Here is an 8,321-nt window from a genome sequence, read left to right as displayed (position 1 = left end):
AAATACAAAGTGAACCCAGGGCCTTAAATATGCTAGGTAAGTGCTGTACCATTGAGTTACATCTCCAGACTTGGGCCACTTTTTAATTGGATTGTTTGTTTTCTTATTGTTAAGTTTTAGGAGTCCTTTATATATTTTGGATATAAGTCCTTTATCTTATATGTTTCAAATATTTTCTTTATCCCCAACACTTTTTATTTCTTATTTGGAGATGAGATCTTACTAAATTGCTGAAAGTCTCATTAAGTTGCTGAGTGTCTTGCTAAATTGCTGTGGGTCTTGCTAAATTGCTGAAGTTGGCCTTGAAAATATGATCCTCCTGCCTTAGTTGCTGGGATTACAGGCATGTGCCACTATACCTGGTTGCAAATATTTTCTCTAAGTCTGTGGTTTGTCTTTTGATTTTCTTAACATTGTCTGATGCAGAGCACAAAATTAAAAAAAAAAAATTTGGTACCAGGGATTGAATCCAGTAGTGCTTAACAGCTGAGCCACATCCCCAGTCCTTTTTATATTTTATTTTGAGATGGGGTCTTGCTAAGTTACTTAGGGCCTCACTAAGTTGCTGAGGCTGGCTTTGAACTTGCAGTCCTCTTGCTACAGCTTCCCAGCCACTAGAATTACAGGTGTGTGCCACCTTGTGAAAATTTTAATTTTTATTCAAGAACTCATACAAAATATTCCAGATAAAAGAGTTTTATTCCTCATTTTCCTCCTCCTTTTCATCCTGGTTAATCTGGAAGTAACGTAATTCATAACTCTCTTTGCTGTTAGCAACTATACACAACCAGTCACGTAGATAAATTATTCTTCTTCAAATACTTTTTTTTCTCTGTAAAATGCTTTTTATTTAACCACATCACATGGACAATGTATCTATTTCTATAACAATAGAGACCTATATATTGTTTTTTCATGATTTCAAAGTTTCTTCAAATACTTTCTGGTGAGATATTTCAAATACCTTTTGGAAAAAGTCACCCTCAGATGTTTCAGTGAATCTTGCTCTTGCTCCTTCTTATGGTCACAACCCCTCTACCAAGATTCCCAGCTTTTCCATTCATTTTGATTCTCTCTTGGAGAAACTGCTCGAAATTGGTAGCGTTCATGATTCCATCTTCTACAGGGTAGGTGCAATCAAGGGTGAACTTCAGAATCTATTTATTTTTTGGCCCCCCTTTGCCACAAGCTTTTTCATGGGTGCCACTGTGGTAGTGGAGGGAGAAAGGGTGAAATTTTTAATTTTTAACAAAGCCTTATTTACTATTTTTTCCATTGGTCATGCTTTTAGTTTGTGTCTAAAACTTTTCACCACACCCAAAGTCATATAGATTTTCTTCTATGTTCTTTCCTAGACGTTTTGTAGTTATGCATTTTACATTTGGGCTTATGATTCATTTTGAGTTAATTTTTGTTAAATGCGTCTAGATTTTTTTTTTTTTGCATATGTTCCAATTGTTGAACATTTGTTGAAAAGACTCACATCTTCCCATTGAATTGCTTTTGCTCCTTGATCAAGAATAATTAACTGTATTTGTCTGGGTCTATTTCTGGACTCCTTGTTCTGTTGCATTGATCTCTGTGCCTATTCTTTCATCAATACAGTGCTATCTTGATTAGGTAGCTTTTTAATTCATCTTAAAATTTAGGAAGTGAATCCTCCACTTTTATTCTTCTCCTTCATTATTATGTTGGCTAGTTTATGTCTTTTGAATATAAATTTTAGAATCAGTATGGTAATCTATACGAAATAGCTTTCTGGGATTTTGATTGGAATGTTATTGAATCTTTAGATCAAGTTGGGAAGAATAGACATTTTTACAATATAAAGCTTTCCAATCCATGAAAACAGACTATCTGTTCATTCATTTATTTCTTCTTTGATTTCTTTCATCAGAGTTTTGTACTTTTCCCCACATAGACCCTCTACATATTTTTTGTTGGTTTTTTACTTAAAAACTCCACTTTGGGGGGTTCTTAATTTTGTTAAATAGTATTTTAAATTTTTTTTAAAACTCTAATAGTGTACTGCTGACATAATTCTATAAAATTGACCTAAGCATATTAAACTTGTATCCCAAGATCTTGCTATACTTGCTTATTAATTGGGTTGGGAATATAGCTCAGAGGTAGAGTGCTTTCCTAATATGTGTGAGGCCTTTGATTCATTCTCCATTACCACATACACAATTTTTTTTTTCAGGAGGCTTTGGTTGTCTGTTTGATTTTTTTTAAATTTCACACATAGATAAACATGTCTTTCATCTTATTGCACTAGCTAAGACTTCCAGTATGATATTAAATAGGAGCAGAACATCCTTGCCTTATTCTTAATCATGGGAATATGTCCAGTTTCTACCATTAAATCATGCTAGCTATAGGGTTATTTATTTTTTAATCTTCTAGAAATTTTATTCTGCTCTATTATTTATTTCCATGTGACTGACTACTCTCCTTTCAAACTTACAATTTTAATAGCTGGAAGAGCTACTCTTTGTTTAGAGTTTTTCTTACCTGTCTTGCTTTAATTTATTTTTCAGTTGAGCATTAGTATCATCTTGACAAGTTAAATTTTTTATTACAAATTAATTGAGGGAGAACTGATATCTTTACAATATAAAGTCTCCCTATTCAAGGCAATATATTTTAAATGGGCTTTATTTTTTAAAGCAGTTTTGAATTCACAGCAAAATTGAGATGAAAGAAAAAAGATTTCTTATATATGTGTTATCATACCTATCCTCCCTCATTGTCAATATCTCTCACCAGAGTGGTCTCTTTGTTACAGTGTTGAAACTGAGTTGTAGGTTTTTTGCACATGTTCTTTACCAAGTTCAAGAAAGTCCCCTTTCATAGTTCCCTCTCCCTAGTTTGCTGAGTTTTTACTCATGTTCTTTACCATGTTTTTTTTTTTTTGCACATGTTCTTTACCAAGTTCAAGAAAGTCCCCTTTCATAGTTCCCTCTCCCTAGTTTGCTGAGTTTTTACTATGAGTGAGTATTGCATTTGGTTAAATGCTTTTTCTACATCAACCAGTATGATTATATGATTTATTTTTCTTTAGTTTGTTGATATGGTGGGTTAAAGTAATTGATTTTTAAATGTTTTACCAGCTTTTCATACCTCAAATAAATTCTACTCATTCTTATGGTTCAGATCTAGAAATGTCCTCCTAAAAGCTCATGTTTGGAAAGTATGGTCCCCAATACAGCAAGGTTCAGAGATGGGGCTTTTAGTCAAGTATGAGAGCTATAACATTGTAATTAGATTAATCCATTTGGTGGATTAATAATGTGAATGTACTACTGGGTGATAACTGTAGGCAGGTGGGGCAGAGCTATGACAGGGGACAGACAGATGCAAGTGGTGGGAACACAAGGTTAAGGGAATAATTCTATAAAATGGGCCCACTGTGCTGATCCCCACATGCTTTCTTTTCCAAGAAGCAATTTACCACTGGCTTAAGTGGACAGGATATGTCACATTCTTCTGCAAACTGCCTGTTATCTGCAGGAGAGATGCAGGCCCCAAATAATGTCAATACAAGGAACTCAAGTTACCCTGAAGGGGAAGACTTTTGTGATCTCTTTCACAGACCAGATCCTGAAACTCAGGGAGATAAAGGATAATTCCTCCTAACCATAAAATCTGTAAGAATTTATGGTTAAAATCCAATTAGAACCAGTCAGCATGGGCCACAGTAATCTAGAGTTGTCATGGAAGGGGTCTTAAAAGTTTGATGTCATCTTGACGTCAGTAAAAAGTCAAGAGGTAGACCGGATTGGGACTCTCTGGAAACTTCACTGGGATCCCTAATAAGACTGGAGTGCAGGAAAGGCACACTGTCCCTCTCCTCTCTGACAGGACCCATTCTCTTCTTGAGAGTGACCTCTTTACCTTTTCCTATTCCTTCAGTAAACTCGTGCCTGTTATTCTGAATGACATATATGAAATCTTTCTGTCTTGATTGCAAGAATTGGGATTTGAAGGGGGTGTTTTTGTGCTGCCTCAGTTTCCCAGAAGACCTTGACCTGGTAGCAGCTGCAGGAAGTGAGTCACTGGGGACATGCCCTTGGGGATTATATGTTGTCTCTGGTTCCTCATACACTCAACTTTCTGGTTCCTCATAAACTTGTTTTCTCTCTCTCTCTCTCTCTCCTCTCTTTCTTGGCTGCCATGAGTTGAGCAGCTTTCCTCCACCACGCCCTTCCACCATGGTGTTCTGCCTCACCTTAGGCCCAGAGCAATGGAGTTGGCCAAACATGGACTGAACCTCTGAAACTGTAAGCCCCAAACAAACTTTTCCTCCCCTAAATTGTTCTTGTCAGGTATTTTGGTCATGGTGATGAAAACTTGCAGTCATGTTGTATAATTATCTTTATACAGTGTGGATTTAATTTGCTAATATTTTGTTGAGGATGTTTGCATTTACCTTCATTAGAGATATTGGTCTGCAGTTTTCCTTTCTTATAATGTCTTTTTCTTGGTATTAGAGTAATCTTGACTCTTTATTCTAGAGTTAGAAAGTAGATAGCCAGCTTGGAGGGTGACGAGTTTGGCAAGCAGGTTTAACTCAGGTTGAGAGACAAAAAGTTCAACTCCTAAAACAGCATCTAAGTAATTAGCAGTGGGATTCCTAGAACCATCAAGCCTCAGTTCCTATTCCAGCCCTGCCATGCCATCTGCATGATCTTGGATCCATTAATGGTTAATTCAACAAATAATTATTGAACATGTGCTGGGTACTAGAACAATAGCACTGAATTAAAATACTAAAATCCTTGACTTCTTACAGCTTACATCTTAAGGTTACATTTTAAAATTCTCTGTGCTTTATTTGCCCACATTTATAACATGGAAATGACAATATAACTATCTCTTGGGGTTGTTGCATTATATAAGTTAACATAAATAAGAACATTCTATGTAAGTGTTTGATATTATTATTATTATAACTAGTACTATGCACCAGTGACAAATATTATTATCTATTGACTGAGTTCAGTAGTATAGTCTAGGAGATTCCCAGACCATTCTCCCCACCCTAACTCTGGACTTCTGTCATTTCTATTTATTTACTTATTTAAATTAGGTATACATGACAGCAGAATGCATTTCAATTCATAGTATACATATAGAGCACAATTTTTCATGTCTCTGGTTGTATACAAAGTAGTGTCACACCATTTGTGTTTTCATACATGTACCTAGGATGATGATGTCCATCTCATTTTACCATCTTTCCTGCCCCCATGCCCCCTTCTCATCACTCCCTCCCCTTTGCCCCATCAAAGTTTCTCCATTTTTCTCATGTCCCTCCCCATTATGGATCAGAATCCACTTATCATAGAGAACATTTGGCCTTTGGTTTTTTGGGATTGGCTTACTTCACTTAGCATGGTATTTTCCAGCGCCATCCATTTACCTGCAAATGCCAAAATTTTATTCTTTTTTAATGCTGAATAATATTCCATTGTGTGTGTATGTGTGTGTGTGTGTGTGTGTGTGTGTGTGTGTATGTGTGTGTGTGTATATATATATATATATGTATATATATATATACATATATATATATCACATTTTCTTTATCCATTCATCTATCAAAGGATGTCTAGTTTAGGTATTGTGAATTTAGCTTCTATAAACATTGATGTGGCTGTGTTACTATAATATGATGATTTTAAGTCCTTTGGGTATAGACCGAGGAGTGGGATAGTGGGGTTCTGTCATTTTTGTGTCTCTGCTTCTTCAGTTGGCCCTCCTCATTGCCAGGCTCATTAACCTATCATGTGAAATTTCTTCTCAGACCTAAAATTACCTGCCTAGCAGATAATTGGATGGCTATCTTTCTTCCTTTGAAATCTACCAAAGTTTGTATTTTTGAAAGGAAAATAAACGACAAGTATAAATTAACTAATGCTCTGCGGTTTTTGCCTATATTCTTCCTGAAGGTCATGGAGACTTGATCTAGTCCTAGGTTAGAAGGAGAAGGGACTAGTTTTATTTTCTCTAGCTTTCACTGAAAACAAGTCTGTAACAAGCCCCACCGGAGTAGGAAAACCCAGTACTCCATCCAGCCTGGGTAACTTTTCACTACTTAGCAAGACCAAAGGACATGGGAAAGAAAACTCACTTCCTGCAGATAACAATTCTACCTCTTTGTACCAGGAATACCAAGCTATACCTATTCATCTTTATTACATCCACAAAGTCCCCCAAACAACACCTGTTCAGCCTGACAGAAGCCTTGTAGTACCTAGAGAACAAGGTATGTAAAGACAGGTAATTATAAAAAAGTCTTATTACTATCTCTGGCTTATTACCATTAAACACAATAACAGGCTTTGAATGACCAATTGTCCAAGGTTTTGTTAGCAGTCCAGCTGGCATCCCCTGCACCCTAGTTCTCAGTTCACCTAATTCCTCCTCACTGGTCCTCAGGTTCACTTCTCAATTCTAGATAGAACTAGCTCTTTGCTCTGAAGTTCCAAACTGAAATCGATAATCTGAGCCTTCCTCGGACTGTTCCACATTTCTCTCTCTCTTTCTTTCTTTCTCTCACCACTCCAATTCCTGGAAGATACCCATCATTAATGTTGAGAGAAAGCCTATTTTTACTTTTTTCTTTTCTTGTCCCACTCTTCAGTTTCATGGCTATGCTATCTCTACCTAGTTATGCTGGTGCCGCAGTCTGGCTGGGCACAATTCAGGAGCCACTTGTCAAAAGAAACTAACTTTATTTTTAGAACTACAAACGCCAAACAAAACAGCTCCTCAGGGAAAACCCCTCAGAGCCCAACTGCCACCACCGGCTTCCCACCAGCCTCTCCCCCCCACACAACCCTCACCACCTCCCACAATCCTCCTGTTCTTGAGGCCGATTGGCTGGGTTGCGTGGGCGGAGCCAAAGAAGTCCCCCAATGAGCAGCTCCGTGGAGGAGCCAATCAGCTAGATGTTGCTGGGGCCGCTGTGAGCCAATCATCAGCTGGCAGTCTGAAGGGCAGGGAAACAGCCCAATGAACATCACCGCAGAGGAGCCAATCAGCTAGATGTTGCTGGGGCTGCTGTGAGCCAATCATCAGCCGGCAGTCTAAAGGGCAGGGAAACAGCCCAATGAACATCACCGCAGAGGAGCCAATCAGCTAGATGTTGCTGGGGCCGCTGTGAGCCAATCATCAGCTGGCAGCTGGTTGCTGGCAGCTGGAAGTTTGCTGGGGCCCCTTTGGCTGTGGCTCTCAACATGCTGGTCTCTCTTTAGTATCCTGGTCCTTTGAATTCTTTCTCTTAGTTTTTTTTTTATATTCCTCATAACTGAATGTGAATCATAACTGCTCCAACCAAACAGTGCTTGGGAGAAAGCTCACCAGAGCTGCTGAACCTCAGTTCCTTCACCTGCATCAGGTGCTTAGCTTGGCAGATCTCGTAGCTCCATGGAATACACCCAGTGCTCTGCATTTTGTGGGACAGCAACCCAAACTCCCTTTATCTCCACAGTCCACCGGGAGCCTGATCAGTGCGACTGAAAGGGGAATCAGCATGCAGAGAGGAAAAAGAAGACACAGATCTGGGAGAGTCACGGCAGCAGCGAGTGCTCTGAGGCACCAGTCCCCTCCAAACACTATTGTCAATACCCCTTCCTCACCGTGTGTCTAACTTTCTCTAGGGAAAGAATTGAAAAGACTGGCTCCGAGCAGAGTCAAATTCTTTGGGTATTATTGGCACTATTAGAGGAAATTGGGCCTAAGACTAGAATTCTTCTTCCTCTTGAGAAAAGAAGGAATGCTCCAACAACCAGTAAAAAGATCAGATCTAACATAATTGTCCAGAAAAAATCGTAGTTACGTTGGATCAGTAGCAAAGAATGCTGATTTTTTTTATCTCTGGATTTTTCTTTATAAGTGTGGTGAAATTTTAACTATTTTTAAGGGTACAATTCAGTGCATTAAGTATGTTTACAGTCTTTTATAGCCATCACTACCATTTGTATTCAGAACTTTTTTTGTCATCCTTAACAGAAATTCTGTACCCTTTAAGCAATGACTCCCCAATTCTCCTCCCCTCAGCACTGAGTAAGCTCTATTCTACTTTCTGTCCTGATGATTAGGTAGGTGCCACATGTAAGTGGGATCATATAATAGTTGTCTTTTCATGTCTGACTTATTTCATTTAGCATGATATTTTAAAATATGGAGTTTATATACATGCATCTACTTCCCTTTCCTTTATCACTCTGATCTCAATAAAGAAATTAAAGTTGCTTGTGGAGTGATTGGTGGAGGTTTTGGAAAGAATAGAGATGTCTGTGAGCTTTGGGCAATAA

General features: G+C 38.2%; 1 pseudogene across 1 annotated transcript; it reads right to left on the bottom strand.

Moving 5' to 3' along the window:
* Positions 1 to 649: 649 nt before the first annotated feature.
* LOC308645309 (large ribosomal subunit protein eL22-like) lies at positions 650 to 7,456 on the bottom strand (annotated as a pseudogene). Its single transcript has 3 exons — positions 7,366 to 7,456; positions 941 to 1,206; positions 650 to 809 (listed from the first exon to the last, which is right to left on the bottom strand). The product of its transcript is annotated as a large ribosomal subunit protein eL22-like (transcript).
* Between the last annotated feature and the right edge of the window lie 865 nt (positions 7,457 to 8,321).

This window comes from Spermophilus citellus, assembly GCF_964194105.1.
Source record: "Spermophilus citellus genome assembly, chromosome: 3".
In the NCBI taxonomy this organism is placed as follows: Eukaryota; Metazoa; Chordata; class Mammalia; order Rodentia; family Sciuridae; genus Spermophilus; species Spermophilus citellus.
Note: the sequence above shows the minus strand (reverse complement) of the source record. Positions and strands in the feature narration are given on the sequence as shown.